Source organism: Trichosurus vulpecula, chromosome 8 (genome assembly GCF_011100635.1).
Source record: "Trichosurus vulpecula isolate mTriVul1 chromosome 8, mTriVul1.pri, whole genome shotgun sequence".
NCBI classification, from domain to species: domain Eukaryota; kingdom Metazoa; phylum Chordata; class Mammalia; order Diprotodontia; family Phalangeridae; genus Trichosurus; species Trichosurus vulpecula.
The window spans coordinates 62,635,615-62,658,421 of NC_050580.1; positions in this window are offsets into that span (position 1 = coordinate 62,635,615).

The window sequence follows — 22,807 nt, forward strand, 5'->3', positions numbered from 1 at the left end:
CCTAGAGCAATGTTCTGATGGCAGGAACTTGGCTGGAGATTGGCAGAGGTGGCGGTCAGTGTGTAAAGGTCTTCCTTCCTTGCCGTTCAGTTTCTCAGACTTCCATTCTCCTGTCTAGTGGCCAGGTTAAGGATGATGCCTAGCCAAAGACCAGAGGAGACTCCCTCCGTCTCAAGAGGCACACTTGTCATGATGAATAAGAATGGCATATATATATATATATATATATACATATATATATGTGTGTATATATATATATGGAGCTCTGTATTGGAAGGTTATGCCACCAACTTTCTGTGTGTCTTGGAATAGGGAAGACTTGGATTCAGATCCTGAATTGGAATGGCGCACATGCATAAAGGGATTTAAACACAGAGTGATCAGCGATGTGCGGGATCGGTTCATGCTGAGAGTTCAAGTAATTCTCCTTGGGGAAGATACAATGGTATTCACTAACGGGGCCTTTCAAGAAAGAGGAGGAGACTGGCGAAGCAGTCGGTGGTACGTGAATGTAATAGAATGTTATGGTGCTGTAAGAAACAATGTCCATGAAACCTACAAAGAGAATGTGAAGATTTCTATGACCTGATACAAAGTGAAACAGGAAGAACCCAGAAAGCAATATACATCTGTCTGCGACAGTGTAAATGGATAAAACAGCAACAATAAAACAATCAAAACTGAATGAGGCCAAATGAAAATGATGAGCTTGGCCCCAAAGAAGAGATAGAAGAAGGCTGGTCCCCTCATCTCTCTTCAGAGGTGGGGGATTGTGGGTATGGAACACTGCTTACAGTATTTGACTTTTTCAGACTTGGTTATTTCTGTTGAAAAATGTTTTCCTCTTTTTTAATTCTTTGTCATAAGAGATTGCTCTCTGGGAGGGGGAAGGAAAGGAATACATTGGGAAATTTAGATAATGTAAAAATTATATATTGTTCAAAGTAAAATTAAAATGTTAAAGTGGACTTCAAACAGGCAAAAAGAAAGGGAAGCGTTTTAACAGGTTGGTGTAGATGGATGTCTAAGGGGGGAGGTAGGTGGGTTTAGGGGGCACAGGGCATGGTATGGAGATAGAAGAGGGCAAGTTAAAGGGACAAGGAGTGATTTAATTCATCTTGAGCGCAGAGAGTATGGAGTAAAGTGAAATAAAATCTAAAAGATAAGTTGGAACCAAATGATGGAGGTATTTGAATGCCAAGATAAGGAGTATATATTTTATGGATAGAATGGAAGCTCTTTGAGAGCAGGCTGTTTCATTTTTGGTTTTATATCCCCAGCCTCTGGCAGCAGTTGTTGTTTGTTGGGGCAGCTATGTGTCTCAGTGGATAGAATGCTGGGCCTGAAATCAGGAAGACTCATCTATCTGAGCTCAAATCTGTCTTCAGATGCCTACTAGCTGTGTGACCCTGGGCAAGTCACTTAACCCTGTTTGCCTCAGTTTGCTCATATATAAAATGAGCTGGAAAAAAAATGGTAAACCATTCCAGTATCTTTGCCAAGAAAACCCCAAGTGGGATCATGAGTTGGACATGACTGAACAACATTTTTGAACATTCATTTTTGGTTTTGGATCCCCAACCCCTGGCACATGGTAGACAAATCCTAAATGCTCATTGATTGGGCTGACTGTCCAGTTGACACTGGAGACTCCCTGAAGATTTTTGCGCAAGGTGGAGGGAGATATCATTAGAGCAAAGCATCGGGAAGATGCCTCGAAAAAACAGTTTGACTGATTAGGAGGCAAAGACAATAGTGTAGGCAGGAAAAAGGTCCAGAGAGCTTAATAAAAAGCACATAGTCCTGGGAGGGTAACTCATCATTAACACTGTAGAATGAATGAGTCTCAAAGTCAGATCAGCTCACCTACTGATGGGAGGGCTCCTGATTACTAATAGAGAGGGAGGTTACAGCAAGACAAACTTCCTCAACTCGTCCATTTTACCAAGAGCTGGATCTCCCAGGGACTGATAGCCAGACCAGTCACTCTGCTGGCATTTTCCAATTCTCAAATCTCATCTGGGCTTTTTTGTTGTTGGTCTCTCTTCTTAGGATCATAGCTTGGGAGTTGGAAAGGATCTTAGAGGTCATCTAATCCAAGATGCTCTGTTTTTACAGATGAGGAAACTGAGGCACAGAAAGAACAAATGACTTTTCCTAAGGTGACATGGTCCTTCTCTTCCTCCTCCTCCCTCTCTTCCTCTTCCCTCTCTTCCTCTTCCTTTCCTCTTCCTCTATCTCCTCCTCCCTCTCCCTACCCCCCCCATCCTTCTCCTCCACATTCACCCTTTGACTGAGGTCACTTACAGACTTCTCCCCATTCAGGCTCTGTGGTCACCCTCACAGTTGCTGTCCTTCATCCAGATGTACTGAATAACCACAAGGTCATCATGAGGGGTATGTCCCCTGCCCTGAGTTCATCTCTCAGTTTGGGCCTCTCCCAAACTGGAGGCTTACTTCAGTCACCTACTTTAGAGAAGTCACTTAAGCTCTCTATGCCTCAATTTCTCCATCTATAAAATGGAGACATTGGAGTGGAGGGCCTATCCAGTGGATCACTTCTAATTCTGAATCTGTGATCCCATGACCCTGGCTCTTGACTCATCAGAAAAGAAAGAAGGTTTGGTGACAGCTCTTTGACATCTTCCCCCGTCCCCTCCCCACCCCACCCTGCATGTCTATATGATCAGTAGAGGGGAAAACCCACCGAGATGACTCAGGTGTCATTATGAGTACCGGCTCCAGTGTGAATGAGCCAGCTTTCATTCTTCCCCGAGAACATTCTCCTCTCAGGCTCTGAAGAGAGCATGTTTGTCTCCTACTCTGAGACAGGTTAGGCAGCTGTACCTTACCTGCCCCAAACACCTCCATGGGCTTCTAGTGTTGAAATTCCTTTACCAGTAAACAAAGTCTTTCATTCTTCAATGAGAAGTCAGGCTTCATGAGCAAACCCCCTCAGGAGAAGGAACACACAGTCACAGTGGGGGATATATTCAATTCAGTTTCATTATTAAAAGCTTAATTAAGCACCAACAATATACAGGAGGCTGTGCTGTGGGCTTCAGAAATCAAGATAAAAATGACACCATTCCTGGCTTTAAGGGGTTTACAATCTAGTAGAGGAAAAGAATCACATACTTACATAACTATAATACGATAAATGCCAGGGAAAGTTCAATCAGAGTGAGCTGAGACATTCCTAAAAGCTCAGAGAAGCCTTCATAGAGAAGATAGCACCTTTGCTGGACCTTGAAGGAAGGGAAGGATTTGCTTGTGTAGAGATGGGGAACAGGCAGTGTATTCTAGGTATGGAAGATGATGTATTCAAATACACCAGAGAGGGCAAGATGGAAGGGGGACTCAAAGAATCATAGGTCTAGAATTAGGAGGAATCTCAGAGGTTATCCAGTCCACTTCTTTTACAGACCAGGCAGGTTAAGAGACTTGGGATAGGAGAGGACTATGGGCACTTGTATGTGAAGGGTACTGGGAAACAGATGCCTCCTGAATTCCCCTTATTCATAACAACCTACAGGACATCTCTATCTGGCTGTTCCACTGATGCCTCAAATTCAACAGGTAGGTGAAGAGAAGAGATAAGAAAATACAGTCCCTTTTTCAAAGAGGTGGAAGACTATGGCAGATAAAATCAAGGCATTGGTTTTACTACTTTTTGTTGCTGCTGTTTAATCTTTGTTATAAGGGAAGACTCATGGGATTGGAGAGTGGTGGCCTATTTGGAGATGAATGTGATATGAGAGCAAAAGGCATCAAATAGCATTTTAAAATATTGCCCAGAGGCAGGGCAGACCCCAGTTAGGAGGCTGGTGGGGTTGGGGACCTGGGGAGAGCCAGGACTCTGGGACCTTGCCAGACTTTCCCGAAACAACCACGGAACTGCCCACTGTGTCCACACCCTGAGACAGGGAGGAGTCACTGGCCTCTTTCTCTGAAGTGGATAAGCCAGTTTGGGCTGGGTCAGTGCCACAACTGGACGAGGAGACCAAGGAACAGGCCAGGTGCTGCGACCAAAGGCCAGGAGGGGTTTCAGAGACCTGTAGGAACCCATTCCCTTGACTCAGGGCTGAGTCACCTCTCACTGACCCATCCTCAAATCTGCCGTAGGCCAAGTGTTCTCAACTCACCTCCCAACCTTTTTGCTGCAAACCAACTATTTGTTAAATTTGAATTTGATCTTGTTATGAACCCTATAGGTGAGCCAGTCCTAGTCATAGACAGACTGGATGACCACCTATATAGTTTGTCTTTACGAATAGGTTCTCATTTTGGCCTGCTACTCCTCTCTCTTCCCTTCCTTTCCCCTCCTTTCCTCTCTCCTCTCCTTCCATCTTTTCCCCTCCCCCTATCTGCCCATGAGGCTTTCTTGGCAAAGATATGGAGTGGTTTGTCATTTCCTTCTCTAGTAGATTAAGGCAAACAGAGGTTAAGTGACTTGTCCAGAGTCACACAGCCAGTATCACAGGCTAGATTTGAAATCAGGTCCTTCCAACTCCAGGTCCAGCACTCTATAGACTACAAATAGCTACCAATACTTCATTCAATACTACATTCTTGTGCACTTGTGCATTGTTTTGTTTTATAATTATTTATGTATTTGTTGTGTCCTTCTACTCTATTGAAAAACACCCTAAGAGCAGGGGAGAAGTCTTAGTTATCTCTGTTAAAGAACCAGTTTGTTGACTTCTACTGAATTGAACTGAGTGGCTCCTTCTCTTCCTAGATGTGTCCATACCCTTAGGCACATAGTGGGGTGTAACTGGTTAGGAACGTATGGAGATCAGGAAGACATCAGCTGATCAAAAATTCTTTCATAAGAAATACAGCTGGAAGGGCCAGCAAGAAGACTGAGCTTGCCCCTGGAGCCCCAAGTGGTAATTAGCACATCATCGTGTTTCTTTCCTGATGAGCCAGCATTCAGAGAACCCCTGAGACACGAACTCCAGTGACCTTGGGAAGCCATTTTCATCTTTTGGCTTCCAGGCAGGACTCTGCCTAAACTAGCGGGAGAGCGACCGGTAACAACCTATATAAGCTCCAGAAGAAAAACAAGACAAAAGGGAAAAAAACTGTGGTCCCAGAACCAGGGCAACCAATCCACAATGGAATCTCTTTGGAGGTGTTTCAAACAGAAAGGACCTATAGAGCAGAGATTCTTAACCTGGGGTGCATGAACTTTTTATTTAATGTTTTGATAACTGTGTCTCAATATATTTGACTTCCTCTTATTTTATGCTTTATTTATTAAAGTTTAAAAATACTTTGAGAAGGGATCCACAGGCTTTACCAGACTGACTGCCAAAGGGGTCCTTGCTAAAATGTGTCACCTAGAGCTGATTCAGTTCAGATGAAATCTGACTGAGTCAACGGGAAGGACGCTGAGTCCTCTGGGATTTGGTACAAAGTTTGGACTGCTGGGCAATTATCCCTGTGTCAGTGTTCCCCAAGGCACCTGTCATGGGGCTGGGCACACACAGGCCCACCTAGATACCCAGGTGGCCAATTGCCTCCTGTACTCTGAGACTGTTGAGCTTGGTTGATTGAAGCTCACAGTCTTCTGATCCTTCAGGGAAAATAATTCTTGAGGGAGCTCTCTAACTTCTGGCTAGATTTCTGGTATCTTCCCATCCTTATGGGGGGAGGGAGCAGTCTGGTTTCCTTGTCAAACACCTCCAGCAATCATCACCGACAATCTGATTTTGGACAAATCTCAACCCCTCTCTGGGACCCTATAAATCCATCTGTAAAATGGTGGTGGTGGTGGTGAGGTTAAATAAACAATTGCTCGGTGTGATCCAGTTCTAATGTTCGATGGTTCATACATAATGGGCTGGCGGGGATGGGGGGTGAAGCAGGGGGAGGGAAGTGATCAAGAATGCTGCTGGTCAAATTAATGAGTCCCACCATCAACTTGATGAGAGTGCAGGTGTAGACCTTTCTGGAAAGGGCATCTCCACTGGAAGTAGGCATTAATTGTAGCCCCTTGCTGAGAGGATACAGGGGATGCCTTTGATTGGTTCCCAGTGATTTACCGCCATCATTACATGCCGGATCATAGAATTATGGCATTTAAAGCTGGAAGGGAACATTTTAAATAAGAGCATTTATATAGGTGCTTTAATGTTTGCAAAGTGCTTTATGATTATTTCATTTCATCCTCACAACAACCCTGGGAGGTAGGTGCTGTTATTCCCATTTTGCAGGTGAGGAAGTTGAGGCAGACAGCTGTTAAAAGTCTTGCCCAGGATCACAGAGCTAGTAAGCATCTGAGCTCACATTTGAACACAGGTCTTCCTGACTTCAGGTCCAGGTCTACACTACCTAGCTCACATCCTCTTAAGTAAAAGGGATCTTTATCTTTCTTGTTTTGTGTCATGAACTTCTTTGGAAGTCTGTCGGAACCTATGAACCCCTTCTCAGAATAACATTTTTAAACGCATGAAATGAAATGCACAGGATTATAAAAGAAACCAATTTTATCGATACAATTAAAACACCAATAACAAAAAATAAAAAGTTCACAGTAGCTAGGTCAAGAAACCTGGACAAAACCAACTCTCTCACTTTACATTTAGGGAAACTGACACCCAGAGAGGAGTCACTTGCCCAAGGTTACAAGGCTAGTACGAGGAAGAGTTGGGGTTTTAAGTAAACCGGACAATGTGGCATGTGGGGTGTCCCCCTGATATCTTTATTTGGAAGTAGTCTCTCCTAAAGTTTGCTTCTCCTCTCTGCTCCCTCCCTATTGGACTGAATTCTCAGATGCACTTGGCTCTTTTCTCCGGAGTGGCTGCTTTTTTCATCTTGCCAAGTTCACACAGGCAGGGCTAAGAACTTCTCAGACATTTCTGGTGCTATGTGATCAAACTCGAATGATTCAGGCCAACAGAAGTATCTCTCTGGGGTCTTGGACAGCACAACCATCTCCTTGGCCAGGGGAACACTACCAGCTAAGAGGTACCCAGCAGAGTAGAGGTAACAGTGTGTTGCACATATTTTTTTTTCCCAGTCTAGACCTGTGACTTTATTGGGGGAGAGGGGAGAAAACTCCCATTATGGAAACTCTCTCCACCAATTCAATTGCAGTGATGCCATTTTGGTCCTCTTACAGAATGAAGGACAACAACCACCACCAACCACCACCATCAACCACCACCACCAGGTCTTTTAAAGTTGACTCAGGGCACTGAGATGCTAAGTGCCTTTGGTCAGATATCCAATATGTACCAAAGACACTACTTGGACCTACGTCTATCCTGGGTCCAAGATCGGCTTTCTATCCACTGTACCATGATATATTTCACCATGATGATTGCTGGAGGTGTTTGACAAGGAAACCAGACCTCTCCCATCCCCTAAAAGGGTGGGAAGATACCAGGAATCTAGCCAGAGTAGGTTTTAAAAAATTATTGGTATCTTTCATTTTAAAAATAATCTATATTTCCCAATGTATCTCTCCCAGGGAGACATCATTTATAATAAAGGGGGGGAAAGTTCAGCAAAATTAACCACCATTTCAAAAAAGTCTGACATTAGATGTAGTGTCCCTTGCCCATGGTCCCCCACCTCTAAAAAGAAACAGAGGGAGCTATCTTCTCATATCTCTTTTTTGGGGCCAAGCTTAATTTTATATTTTCACAGCATCATTTCAATTGTTTTATCGTTGTTCTTTCTGTTTATATTGTTGTAGTCATTGTGGAATGTTTTCCTGGTTCTGCTTACTTCATTTTGCATCAGTTCAGTTGACTTACTCCTTGCTTTTCTGAATGTATCATACTAATATTTTTAAATTTTTATTTTATTTTTAATTTATGGAATAAAACAAGAATTTCCATAACATAGTATACTAAAAATATGATTGTACATGAAACTGCAACTCTATTATGTACAACTTTCTATTCCTTTTAAAAATACAACAAATTTAACACGTAAATTTTTTTTTTCTTACAGCTCAGTTATATTCCATTACATTTGTGGGACCAATGGGCAGCACAGTGCAGAATATGCAGAGTTTGGAGTCAGGAAGACCCGAATTCGAATCCTACTTCAGAGTCTTACTAGCTCTATGACCCTGGGGAAATCATATAACCTTTCTCAGCCTCAGTTTACTTATCTGTTAAATGGGAGGGTGGGGTGGCCTTGGTGGCCTCTAATACAGCTCCAAATCTATGATCATATTTTGTTTATACATTCTTCACCTGATGGACATCCATTTTGTTTCCAGGTTTTTTTTTTGTTTGTTTGTTTTGTTTTGTTTTGCTACTCAGGTTTTTAATAAACATTTTTACCAAACTTATTCATACCTCTTCTGGGAGTGGAGACACCCAAGAGCAATAGCTCACAAGCAACAAATTTTCTAGGATCAATAGGTCACTTCTATGTGTGTCCATCTCTTTGAACTGAGAGTTTAGGAGGAAGTGGTATCCATTGTATATATCCAGATGGGTCAGTAGAATCACCTTTCCGCCTATGGCTTCCAGCTTGCCCCTAGGGGGCGCCACCATTACACTGGGCAAAGAAGGCAGGAAGGCTACAAAAGTCCTCGTTGCCTTGGAACCCTGGTCCTTGGCATAGATGGCTTGTTAGCAGAAGATTGTTTATTGCTGAAACCAGGAGCCCCAAGTCCTCTATCAACAATAGGCCTTCTGTCTTCCTTTGCTGGGAGATAAGCAGAGTGAGGCAGTTAGCCTGAGCTGAGCCCTCCCCTTGGAGCACTGCCAGGCTGGCAAGGACCCTTCCCTTCTATGGCTACCATACTCTGTCCAGAGCATGAGGAAGATAGCTTCCCAATAGTGGAGACTGGTACCTGAATCTATGGGCAACTTTGCATTAGCCCCAGCAGACTGGAAATCCTTTGAACTAAAGACTCAGTAGAGCAGGCAAGGAGAGGTCATTTGGTTACTAGGTGTCCCACAGACCCTTAAGTCCTTAGAATTTGAGAGCTGAAATTGAACTCAGTCCAACGCCAGCATCTTATAGATGAGAAAATGGAAGCCCAGAATGGGCCTTTAGCTGGCCAGTGGCATTCAACTAGTTGGTCCTGTCAGAACCCTGATTCCTTGATCTCTAAGTCCAGTGTTCTTTCTTTCTAAAACTTAAATGGTTTTCATTCTGAATTTGAGAAAAAAGAAGAAGAAAGAGGAGGAGGAAGATGAGGAAGGGGGAGGGAGAGAGAGACAGAGAGAGAGAGAGAGAGAGAGAGAGAGAGAGGAGAAGAAGAAGAAGATGAAGACGATGAAGATGAAGACGAAGAAGAAGATGAAGAAGACAACGAAGAAGATGAAGAAGACGATGAAGAAGACGACGAAGATGAAGACGAAGAAGACGAAGATGACAACGAAGAAGAAGACGAAGAAGAAGAAGAAGAAGAAGAAGAAGAAGAAGAAGAAGAAGAAGAAGAAGAAGAAGAAGAAGAAGAAGAAGAAAGAGGAGGAGGAAGAGGAAGGGAGGGAAGGAGAAAAAGAGAGAGAGAGAGAGAGAGAGAGAGAGAGAGAGAGAGAGAGAGAGAAAGAGAGAGAATGGTGGGGAGGTGGAAGACTATTTCTACATGCAAAGCAGAACCTTAAAAACACAAATCTCTATTAAGCACAAGTTGCTTTTTAAAAAACGTGATAAATTCAACATGTTACTTTCAAATGTGTCCTGCTTGTCTGTTTTCCTCTAACTTGCTTCTGTGCATTTTAAAAGATGCTTCGATTATGATTTTTTCTCCCTTTTTTGTTGACACCATCGCTAGCTAGGTGGCCCCAAAGCATATAGAGCTCTAGGCCTGGAGTCAGGAAGACTTGAGTTCAAATCTGGCCTCAGACACTCCCTAGCTGGGTGACCTTTGAGAATGTCACTTATCCTCTGCCTCAGTTTCCTTAGTTGTGAAATGGGGATAAGAATAGCACCCACCTCCCAGAGTTGTGAGGATCAAATGAGGTAATATTTGTAAAGCACTTAGCACAGTGTTTGACACAAAGAGGTGCTTAATAAATACTTGTTTCCTTCTTTAACCTTTCCTTTCCCAAATAAAAAGTCAAAAGCACAATCCTTGTGGGTTTTGTTTTAACACAATAAACACCGTCAAGCAAAAATAAAACTACACATCTACAAAGTCCAAAATGTGTATTTCATCTTGTACCTTACATCCACAACCTTCTGTCCAGGGATGAAGCAGCGTGCTTGATCATTGGTCCTCTGGAATCCTGGTTGGTCATCGCATTGGTCTGAGTTGTTTTCTTTCACTGCATTATTATTACTGTTTCAATTGTCCTCCAGAGCTCTTCCCATCTCACTACACTGACTCCCATTGTGTATCTGAGAGGCCGTGTGGTCTAATGGAAAGGCTGTTGGCCCTGGGATCAGAGGCCTTGGATTATAGTCTTAGGGACACTGCTTAGTCAGATGAATCAGTTACCTTTCTGAGCTTTAGTTTTCTCATCTGTAAAATGAAGGCAGTAGTATTTCGATGACCTACCTGCTAGGGTTATTTCAAGGAAATCACTTAGGAAGGTATTAATTGGACCTGATGAACTATGAGTTCCCTTTTAACTCAGACAGTCTAATTGCTATATAAATGTGAGTCACTACAAAGATGAAGAGGACGATGTCTGGGCTTTGCAGGCAGGAGAGGGACATTAAAGATCCTCTGGTCGTAGATTGAGATCTGGAAAAGAACTTAGAAGCCATGGAATCTAACCTTGTTTTGTAGATAAGGAACCTGAGGGTGGGTGGTTAAGTGATTTGCCTAAAATAAGATAGCTAGCAAGTATCTGTGGGAGATTTAAACTCACTTATCCTGAATCCAAGCCCAGCACTCCATCCATTGTACCACCTAGGAAGGAGTAGAGCTACCAACTCCCTAGGAAAAGGGAAACAGCTTTAATTGTAAAGCCCCCCAAAATTGGGGAGACCAATGTGGGCAAAAAAGCACAAGATGAACTGGTAAGTGTTAATAAATGTTTGTTTCCTTCCTTCCTCTTTCCCTCCCCACATAGAAAGGGAAAAACAATTCTCATAAATAAACGTAATTGAGCAAAAGAAATCTAAATTGAGTGACTTGCCAACTGTCACATATCATAGGCACATTTGAACTTGGGTCTTCCTGATTCCAAGTCCAGAAATTTATGGATTATATCAGGTTGTCACTCAGAAATATTCTGGAATCTTGATTCATTTTGTTGCACCCAATCAGTCAAACAACCAACCAAAGAGTATTTACTAAGTGCCTTCCATGTGCCTGGCACTGTGCTCAGCATTGCATACCAAAAAGCCCTACTTACAAGGAGTTTGCATTCTAATGGGGAAGACAACAAGTACAGACAAAAATGGATGGGGCATGAGCATAAAGTGAATAACCTCAAACATGTACAAAACAAGTATGTCTGAGGGCACATAACCAAGGATCTCCATCCCCAGAACATGCATAACGTAACTCTGCCTGCTTTGAGCCAGCATGGAAGAGTCTGGGGAGCCTGCTTCTGGAAAGACATGATAATGTTTAACGGAAGGATCCTGCTTCTTGAGCTGGAGCACACACAAGCGTTCTATAACTGGTACCAGTCTGCAAATCACACAGTGAAGAGATAGATTGTTAATTGGCTACTGAGCCAGCATAGGGATGCATTCAAAGCCTACCAAAGCCAGTGGCTTTCTCTTCTCTCACCTGGCTGTGTTCAAGTGAGGAGGCAAGGACTGCTGTAAGCCCTTGGTGGCGAGAGAGACCTCCAGCCTTTATCTCCTCACTGGGCTGCTGCTGTGTGGTCCATGAGTGCATGGCCCTGCTGTTGCTTCAGCCTCTGTGTCTGTTCTTCCTGCTTCTAGGTGAAGGAGTATTGGGGACAGCTGTGACCTTGTATGCTTCTAAAGGTTCTAAAGCTCTCACTAGAGGGCTGAGAGCTTGGAGTTCATGCTGGACTTTGTGGGAAACCCAGCTGTAAGGAATAAAGTCTCAATCAACCTATTTGGCTCAGCATAGATGGAAAGCACCCGAGCGGGAGCAGTGGTCATTCATGTATTGGCCATGCCGCATTTGAAGAGATATCATCATTATCCCATCAACTTGATGGGACAAGTGTTCTTAGCAGCTATATTAAATTGGAGTCCACTTCTCCCCAAGGACTAAAGCAAAATAGGAGAGAGAGTGCCCCTTCAGATATCAGGGTGAAATGTTTGTATTTCTTTCCTTGCTAGATCTTTGAAGTAAAAATCCCTTCGTAAAACTAAATTGATGCTAATTGGTTAAATGAAACTGGGACACTGATCATTGGGGTTTAACGTTGGTGGGGGGGGCAACACTGGAATGGGAGCTTGAGCCCATGGCACTAGAAAAAAGACATTGCTGGTCTTTCGGGGGTATCCCTGTGGCTTTGCTCTGGTACCTGACTCCTCAGAGTGGAAATTGAGATAAATATTCCCAGAGCTTTTATGGGCTACAGTTAGAAAAAAAGAATGAGCATTCATTAAACACCTACTGTGTGCCAGGCATTGTGATAAGTACTTTACAAATATTATCTCATTTGATCCTCACAAGAACCCCAGGAGGATATTATTATACCTGTTTTACAGTTAAGGAAACTGAGGCAAAAGGGGTTAACTGACTTGTCCAGGGTACATAGCTAGTAATTATCTGAGGCCAAATTTGAACTCAGATCTTCCTGACTCTGGGCCCTGGACTCTGTACTATGTACTACTACTTAAATGCTTCAGTTAAACAGAAGGAAGTTTGGGAGGAAGGACAATAGCAGTTGGAGGGACCAGAAAGGGCTTTTAAGATGTGGTTCAAGCTGAATATTAAAAAAAAGAGGACTCTATAAGGAAGAAGTAAGGAGAGAATGCACTGTAGGCATGTGGGACAGAGGAGGCGGAGTGTCATATGTAAGGAAGAGAGAAGAGGGAGAAAACACCAGGATGGATCTCTATCTGTGAGATGTCTATACAGAGATTGTGGGCAAGCCCATGGGAGCTGATGAGGCTACAGAGAGACACAGAGACAGAGAAACAGACAGAGAGAGACACAGAGACAGTTGTAGGGAGACAGAGAGAGAGACAGAGACAGAGGTAGGGAGACAGAGAGAGAGATGGAGAGAGACAGAGAGAGATGGACTGACGGGTAGAGAGAGACACAGAGACAGAGACAGAGAAAGACAGAGATAGGGAAGGACAGAGATGGGAAAAGAGAGAGAGAGAGAGAGAGAGAGAGACGGAGACAGACAGACAGAGACAGAGAGACAGAGATAGACAGACACACACAGAGAAAGAGGGAGGGAAGGGGGGAAGAAGAGGGCCTAGGACAGAACCTGGATAAACACTCACATTTGGGGAGCATGATATAAATAATGAAACGAGAGAGGATGGGCAGGTAAGAGGCAAACCAGAAGAGAGTCATGAAAATCCAGAGAGGAAAGAGGGTCAGTGAGGAGGGTGCCCAGTACAGCAGTCTGAGAAAGGTTAGGGCTGGGGAAAGACCATCAGATCTGGCAGTTTCAAGAGATCATTGGGGACTTTAAATGGAACAGTTTCAGTTGATCAATAGGGCTGGAAGTTTAGCTATGAAGGGTTGGGGAGTGAGTGGACAGAGGCAATGAGAAGAGATAGCTTTTTCAAAGAGTGTGTCTGAGAACAGGAGAGATGGAGAATGACAGCTTGAGGGGATTGTAGAGGCTAGTGCTGGCTGACCAGCTAGTTCCTAAGACAAAGAGTCTTATTTTTCTAGGCCAATTTTTTTTTTTGGAGGCAATCAAGGTTAAGCGACTTGCCCAGGGTTACTCACATAGCTAGTAAGGGTCTGAGGTGGGATTTAAACTCAGGTCCTCCTGACTCCAGGGCTGCTGCTCTATCCACTGCACTACCTAGCTGCCTTTTTCTGGGCCATTTCAATTCAGTCAATGAGGAGCATATAACCCCACAAAGTCCTCTTTTTCCAGATCAGGGCCAACGTCTCCTTCAGCTTCCTTCTCTTTTCTCTATTCTTCAGTCTTTCCTCCTTAGCATCTGAGAACCATTTCTTCTAGATAAGAGGATTATGAGAAGTTTCATGGAGGACATGGGATTTGGTCTGGGCTGTGTCTAGCTCTGATGAGGACCCTGTCTTCCTCCCACCCTACTCCCTGACACTTGAGATTATTCATATATCAAACAATTCTCTAGCCCCACTGAGGCTAAGAAATTCTGTTGATTTCTTGCTTTCAGATGAATTACAGATTCCCAAGGAGGAAGGAAAAACAAATTGGGACTTTCCAGATTGAGATTTTTTTTTTTAAGAAAGGGGTGGGGTTCATACTCTGAAACCTAGTCACTGTCCAGCCCACAGTTGTATTAGCTCCTATCCAAAGGCTTCTTGAAGTCATGGAACAAAATGAAGAGAAACTAAATTTACTTTGGTGGGGTTAGAAGAATCCAAACTTGGAAACCTCTGAGGAAAGACAGTCGTCTTCCACATCAGATCCATGGCAGGAGAGCAGAGCCCTCCCTAGAAGAGCTCAGCTACAGTCCCTCCCTGTAGAGATCTCTTTATTTTCTCAGATTGGCGTCTTCGCTGCTGGTCTCAGCTTTTTACTGTGTGTAAGCTGCTTGTTACTGGCCCACAGGAGGTGGGAGGGAACAATAGGGCAGTCAGTGGGCCGAGAGCAGAGACACTCCAACCTCAGGAATCAGGGGCCTTGGGGTCTGTAGAACATGATGGATATAGAGGAGCATGGAAAGAATTTGATGCAAAACTTATTATATGAACTGATGCTAGACAGATGGCCATGTAGATACCTGCATTTTATGAAGATATTTTAACTTTGCTGGGTCCTCAACTCCTCTTAAATAAACAGATAAAGAATGAATGAATACAGTGAAGCATAATTCACGCAGAGCTTCAGTTCTGATTTCTGATAACTTATCTATCCCTTACCGATGCGCTTGTTACAAAGGATCTCTTTCCTTGGCCATGATTTTTTGTTTGCCTGTCTGAGCCTAGTTCAATTAGCCTGTGTATTGGAAAATAAAGACACCGGGTTCCTTCCACCTCATTCTCCAACTTGGGAATGCCTCCTCTAATCAGCATCACTGACCTCTCCCTCCTAAAGAACAAAGCAGACTGGCAACAACTCACCACTGCACCTGTTTCATTCTCTTGTATAATTGTTCTTATTTGTGTCTGTTGTAGTAGCTACTTTATTAGACTGGAAATTCCCGGAGGGCAGAGACTATATCACTCCTCGACTTTGTTACCTCCTTAACTAGCTTCCTGTATCGGAGGTAATAAATATAAGCATCCTTTGGATTGGGAGTTTGACTGTACTGGGTCAACTTTCTCAGAGGATCATTGGATTATGGCTTTTGGCCTGGACTTTTTACACTGTGGTCCAAACCCAAACCACTTTATAGGTGATGCTTCAAGCCCACACCAGAGGAAGAACATTGTCATTAAACCAGTGAAAAGCACTAGAAATCCGTGGTATTTCCTCTGCCCAAAATGTATAGGTCTGGCCAAACCCCACCAGCCTCTGCAAAGATTTCCATCAGCCTGCATTTATCTCTTCCTTCTTGTAGGCCTTAATTACTGTTCCCAGAGTTTGTTCTATGCACCTTATTTGGCCTTCTGGCAACCCTTGTGTAACGGGACTGGTCTTGGCATGCCCAGTTTGGGTAACACAGAGGCACCATTGAGAGGCTTTGGAATATGTCCATATTATCTAAAATGGAGGCCTCTTCATTCCCTGCCACATAGGTGGAGGTAGCCTCCTTCGATTATCTGCCTTTGTCGTTAAAACTGGCAAGACCAAGTTGTTTGTTGCCTTTTGGACTGTCTTTTTGGCTGTATCCTTTTCCATCATCTTTTGGGTGAATCCTATCTGCTGTGTTTAGTGTAGATGCGGTGAACTGAACCAGTGAGAAGCAAAGGCACATGCTTCCCCCACCTCCTACACCTTTCTTTTGCCCTGGGATCCGAGAAATGCACCTTGGAGTTTTTATTTCTGTTCTGTTGTTGGTCCTCACTTTCAGATGCCAGAGGTGATTCCCACAGGGAACAGGAATTCTAGTAGTGGAGACCTTGGAGCCAGCAAGGTGTTTTACCTGGCCAAGGTCCCTTTGAGGGTGCATACAGGTTACCTGAATGAGTAATAACCAGGCCAACCTGGGTTACAACTGTATTGCTTAACTCTTAAAAATTTTTTGAATAGTATTTTATTTTCCAATTACATGTAAAAACAACTTTTTTACATTCACTTTTTCTAAAATTTTCAGTTCCAAATTTTCTCCCTCTGTCCTCTCCCCTTCCCTAGCTGCCTTTCCCCTTCCCTAAGACAGCAAGCAATTTGATATAGGTTATATATGGGCAATAATTATTGCTTAATTCTGTATGCATATTTGTCTGATCTGAAGTCTTTAAAATAAAGGACCGTGTCTTAGATTCTGTTCTCCACACCCATTGCAGAACCTTATACACAATGGGTACTCAAGAAAGGTATGTCTGCTCATTCAACCAGTGTTTATTAAGTAGCCTGTGCCAAGTGCTATGCTAGGAACCTGGAGAAAGTTTAGATAATAAAAGCTAGCATTTATATAATACTTTAAAGATTGGAAAGGGCTTTTATAAATATTATCTTATTAGATCCACGTAAGAACTTTGGAAGGGAGGTGCTATTATAATCCCCTTTTATAGGTGGAGAAACTGAGGCAGATGGTTCATTGATTTGTGCACGGTCACAGAGTATCTGAAGAAGGATTTGCACTCAGACCTTTCTGATTCTAGGACCAGAGCTCTATCCACTACACTCCCCCCTCTACTTTATAGTTTATAGTTACTGTACATAAGGCTTTCCTTTTCTACAGTGGAACAGCTGATCTACCTGGATGCCCTGGAATTATGGTTGGAGAAAAGGAAAAAAATACTATTAAGCGGGGGAAAAAATGGGGAAGAGAAGAGACCAAAGGTAGTATAGTAGAATGATCACTAAATCTGGAGTTGAAAAGCCTGAGTTTGAATCCTGGCCCTACTCACTTCCTGATATCATTGGATAAATCACTAAACTGGATCTTGTTCTCATCTGTAAAATGAGTACGCTTGATTTAGATAATCTCCAAGGCTCCATTCACTTCTAACATTTAATAATCTATGCTTTATATTTGAAGGGCCATCACATATATTTGAATGTTGGTCACATACTGGGAGATTGGATGTGACCCCAGGGGGAAGGACCTGGAGTGATGGGTAATAGTTTCAAAGAAGGCCTGCCTTTAGGGAAAAAACTTCCTAGCCATTAGAACTGTCCCACAGTGGAATGGGCAGCCTGAGGATGGGGAATATTCCTCGCTCCTTAGAGGTCTTCAAGCTGAGGCTGGATGACCAATTGTTGAATATGGTCTAGTAGAGACTCCTTTCTGGTATGGGTTGGACTAGAGAGATGCGTACAGAGGTTCCTTGCATCTTTCAAATTCCCTGATTCTGAGAAATTTCCAAGAGTCAACATAAAAAGGAGATGTAAGAAAACCCCTCCAAACAGCTCAAAATACCCAGAAGTCAACTGTCTTCAAACATCGGCTCCACGATTCCTTTTCTGGGATGTTGTAGGGGTGATGTTGATTCAGTTATGAATCAATCCAAGATGGCTTTTAAGGCCCTGTCCAACTGAGAGTCTGGTTTTCCCTTGGATATTACAACCATACATATATCCCCTTTCTTCCACCATCTTGTCCTGGTGACTAAGGACTCATCCTCATGTCAGACTCAACAAATCAATGTGTGAAGAAGGGAGTTCCCGCCAAATGCATCAGTGACTATGAACTGTGAAAAGTTCTTTTAAGGTGACAAGGCAACATGATGTAGTAGAAATAGCACTTGATGGGGAGTCAGCGGACCTGGGTCTAATTATAGGTCTGACATCAGAGAGCTGTGTAATTTTGGGTTAGGTGTTTTTACCTCTCTGGGCCTCAGTTTTCCTCATTTGTAAAATGACAGGTTTGGGTGACTTGATGATCTCTCAGGTTCCTTCTTGCTTTAACATTCTCTGCTTCTGTAAGGAGATAGTTTTACTAACGTGCCTCACTCTTATGCTGTCTAAGTAGTATTAGTTACGTAGTGAGTAAAATATGCTGTTAATTGGTAGGGTAATGAGGTATCTACAAATAGAAGGTGCCACCCAGTCACCACTGTCACACGCTTGGCATCACGGGAAGACAGAACAATTTTTCAGTGTCTGACATATTTTAACCATTGAGTAACCCCAGGTGACTTTCCTCTGACGAGCATTACCAGTGGCTCCCAAATCTCCTCTTTTCTGCTACTCCTAGTGAAGATGGAGGGTCATGAGGTCATCATGACAGGACTCAGGTTCAAGGGGAACTTTCCTCTGGGTGGAGTGGGTGGTTGAATTTCCTTAAACACACAATCCATGTCTGGAACACTGTGTTCAGCTCTTCAAGAACATCATTGATGAGAATAACTCTCATTTCTATAGCTCTTAAAAGTAATAATAATTATAGCAGTTCATATTTATACAGTTCTTTGCATACTTTGTCTCATTTGAGCCTTGTAACTGTGAGAGGCAGTGTGGTACTGTGGAAAGAACACTGGCCCCCCCACCCCCTGTAGTTAGACGACCTGGGTTCAAATCCTGTCTCTCATTTTATTGTTGCTGTTGTTCAGTCGTGTCTGACTCTCCATGGCCCCATTTGGGGTCTCCTTGGCAAAGATCCTGGAGTGGTTTGCCGTTTCCTCCTCTAGCTCATTTTACAGATGAGGAAACTGAGGCAAACAGGGTTAAATGACTTGCCCAGGGTCACACAACTAGTAGGTGAGGCTGGATTTGAACTCAAGTAGATGAGTCCTCCTGATTCTAAGGCCAGCGCTCTATCTACTGTGCCACCTAGCTGCCCCACCCCTTCCCTTAATTCTAGTAACTTTTCTCTGTTTGATTGTTTCTAATTTATCCTGTCTGTAGCTTGCTCGTACATAGCTGTTTGCATGTCTACCATTAGATTGTGAATTCTTCGAGAAGAGGAATGGTCTCCTGCCTTTCTTTATATCCCCAGTGCTTGACACACAGTAGGAGCTTAATAAATGCTTATTGATTGACTACTAGAGAATGGTCATCAATATGAGTTAACTGTTAGAAAGTTTTTCTTTATGTTGAACTAAAATATTTTGCTCTGTAAGTTTGACCCACTGGTCCTCGTTCTTCCCTCTGGAGCTGCCCCAAACAGGTGTAACAAATGCCTTTTCCCCATGACCGCCCTGTTTGGAAACAACTAGGTCTTCTTTTCTCCTTGTGAAATATTTCCAGTTCCTTCAGCCATATTTTCATAGGACATATTTTCCAGATATTTTAAAAATCTGATCTTGGGCAAGTCACTTATCTCCCAAATAAAGGGAATGGACTAGACAGCCTCTGAGGTCTTCTCCAGCTCCAGATCTGTGGTCTTATGAACAAGCTCACTCCCATTTTACAGATGAGGCCAGCAAAGATGAAGGGACTCATTCATGGTCTCATTGCTAACCACTCAGGGAGTTCTCATTTAAGGTCCAGAGCTCTTCCCATTCATTCTGTTAGGATGCTTCTCGCGACTTTCCTGTTTGCAAAGCACTTGACCTCATTACTCTCATTTGGTCCTCACCTCCAAAGCTGGGAGGAAGGTGATGGAAGTCAGACAGGCTAATTAACAACTGGGGCCATTCCCCTAGTAAGGAAGGAAGGAGCAGGGCTGACATTCAAATCCAACTCTTCTGTCTCTAGAGCTGAGGCTCTTATCTACTCTTTCCAGAATGGAAAAGTTTCTGGGAAATGCATCCTATAAAAAATATTTGAAGGAACTGGGGCTGCTTAGCATGTAGAAAAAGAGACCTTGTTGTCAAACAGGGGCTCACAGGGAACAAACATTCATTCATGCCCCTCTTCTGGGGAGCTCCAGTGGGTCGTATCTTATGAGGACCAATGGGTCAAATTCAGAGGGAAGAGAATTTCAGATCCATGTGAGGGGAATCAGTTAAACATACTGATGAGCATCTAGACTCGGGAGCAATGTTTCAGAAAGGATTCTTGCATCACGGATGTCAGCAGCACTAGATACAATTCGATTCAATTGAATACATGTATTAAGGCCCATAAACCAAGTAACACTTACAATATTCCATGTCCTGTTCTAGGTATTTTGTACAGAGGACTTTATTGTATCTTTCCTCAAAGAGCATGCATTCTACTGAGGGAATACAATATTTGAGTATCCCCTCATTGGGGAAATCTTCCCTCCCTTCTCTGCACGGCTGCCCTTGGGCTTCCCATCTCTCTGACAATAGTGAGAGAAGGCATCTGCTCTCTGTCCCAGAAGGTTTGGTCTGCCTCGGGAGGTATAGATGATGGCGAAGGCCTGGGTCTGAGTACCAGCTCAGCAACTATCTGGGTGACTTTAGACAAATCCCTTCCCCTCTTCGGTCTTGGTTTCCCACTCTGTAAAATGAGGGACTTGGGAGTAGATGGTCTCTAAGGTCCTGATGATTTTGGAGAGACGCTCTCTCCTTTTATTATTAGTTTTTGGCCATTTAAAGCTGTGGAGGGATAGAGATGGGGGGACAGTGTCTCTCATACTATTCACAGTCCTATTCCCTTGTGGGGCATGGTGAGAAGGTTTTAACTCAGTAACATTGCTAGGAGGGCCCTGGAAAGGGGAAAGAGCATGAAACATACTCATGGTGAATATAATCTATATACTCACTATAAGGAATAGGGTTGGGGAAAATAAATGGAGAGTAGAAACCTTATTATTTAGCACTCACTTCACATTGATTTTTATTATTACTAATAAGAATGACTTAAAAGCTCACATTTATATGGTGTTTTAAGATTTACAAAGTACTTTCTCTACATCAGCCCTATAAAGGTTGTAGTTTAAATGAGGGGGATAGGACTTCCTTTATGGGAGCTCTCCAGCACAGCTTCAGGAGCCTACAGTCAGGAGGCAGGATCCCTCTGGTCCATTCAAGAAAGTTTGGGGCTGTTGGACTCCCGAGGGTCTTGCTCTTGGACTCATGGATTGCATGATGAAGTACAAACTTGGAAAATGAAGAAAAGAGAGGGGAAGCCTCAAGGGAAAGAAAAGGATGATTAGAGTCCGGGAGAAGGTGATTTGACTAGGGTCAAGTGTGCCACGAGATGGACAGGAAAGCTGAAGACTGTGGTCTATGCAGTCCTACAGAAGGGGGATGTGGTACTACCAAGGTGTCCCTAAGCCAAGGTCCTGGTAGAACTAATGACTCCACAGCTGAGAGGCTTTGGCTAATTCTAGCCTTCCTGGAGAGATTATCAGATTTCCTTGATGGCCATCGAGAGAGCAAAAGATAAAGTTTCTTTACCAGTTCATCCATTTCTGTAGGAGGTTTTCTTCCCCATCCAATACTTGGGGTGACATAGATATTAAACTCAGTTGTATATGGGTAGTGGAGAATGACTCCATTGTTTAATTTTTTCCCTATTGATTTTGCATATTAAGTGCTTGTGCTATTAGGACACTTGCATGGTTTGGTACAATGTTGAACTGGATAACCATGGTGGTAATATGCATAATTGATCACACAGGTCAGCCATACTGAAACTGGGAAAAGTATCAAGGGCTTCAGAGCTCAAACTGAAGTGACATAATCTCTGTCCTCATGGATGGAGCTTTACAATCCAAGAGGAGGAGAATACTCTCAAATAACGACAACATGGAACAGCATCCGGCCGACAGGGATAAAGCAAAGAACTCCCATTTCTCTCCTGTTTCAGGTTCTTGGCATCACCACGTATTTTTGTCTCTTTCACTCTCCTGATGGGTCTTGGTCCCTGCATTCTTGTTTTTAACTAACTGTTTCCTGGGCTTAGGAGCCAAAAGTTGAGAGCCTTTTGTCTAAAAATGAGTGAGAAAACTTCTCACCTATCTCCTACAGTTCAAAGAAGGGGAGAGAAAGATGATCCTGACAGGCCTCAGGGATTTCTCAGTTCCTGGAAGACCACTTCATCCGTCCCACCCCCAGTTTTCTCAACACCAGGACAATTTATTATCACTGTATGCCAGGGTGGATAGAGAGCTGTCTTTGGAATCTGGAATCAATCAGTTTCAATTCAATTCAATCTATTTATTAAGTGTCCACGATGTGCCAGGGGATAAAAAAAGACAGTTCTTAACCTCAAGAGCTTGTAACAAAATGGGGGAGAAAATATGTGAACAAATATATGTGATGCAAGCTATATTCAGGCAGCTAGGTGATGCAACGGATAGAATACTGGGCCTGGAGTCAGGAAGATTCATATCAAGGAGTTTGAATCTGGACTCAAATACTTATTTGCTGTGTGACCCTGGGCAAGTCCCTTAACCCTGTCTGCCTCAGTTTCCTCATCTGTAAAATGAGCTGGAGAAGGAAATGGCAAACCATTCCAGTATCTTTGCCAAGAAAACCCCAAATGGGGTCACTGAAGAGTCGGGATGGACTGAAATGACTGAACAATAACAATAGCTATAGTCCTGATAAATTGGAAACCACAGAGGGAATGCACTAGCATTAAGTGGGGGGGGAGGCTTCCAAAAAAAAGGTATGATTTTAGTTGGTACTTGAAGGAAGCAGAAGAGGTCAGTAGTCAGAGTGGAGGAAGGAGATCTATTCCAGGCATGGTGGACAGCCAGAAAAAATGCCCAGAGCTGAGAGATGGAGGGTCTTGTTCATAGAACAACCAGGAGGCCAGTGTCCACCTGGGGGCACACCTGGGCTCAAGTGCAGCCTCTGATACATACTGCCCGTGTGACCCTGGGCAGGACAATGGGCACCTGTGTTGAGACTATAAAT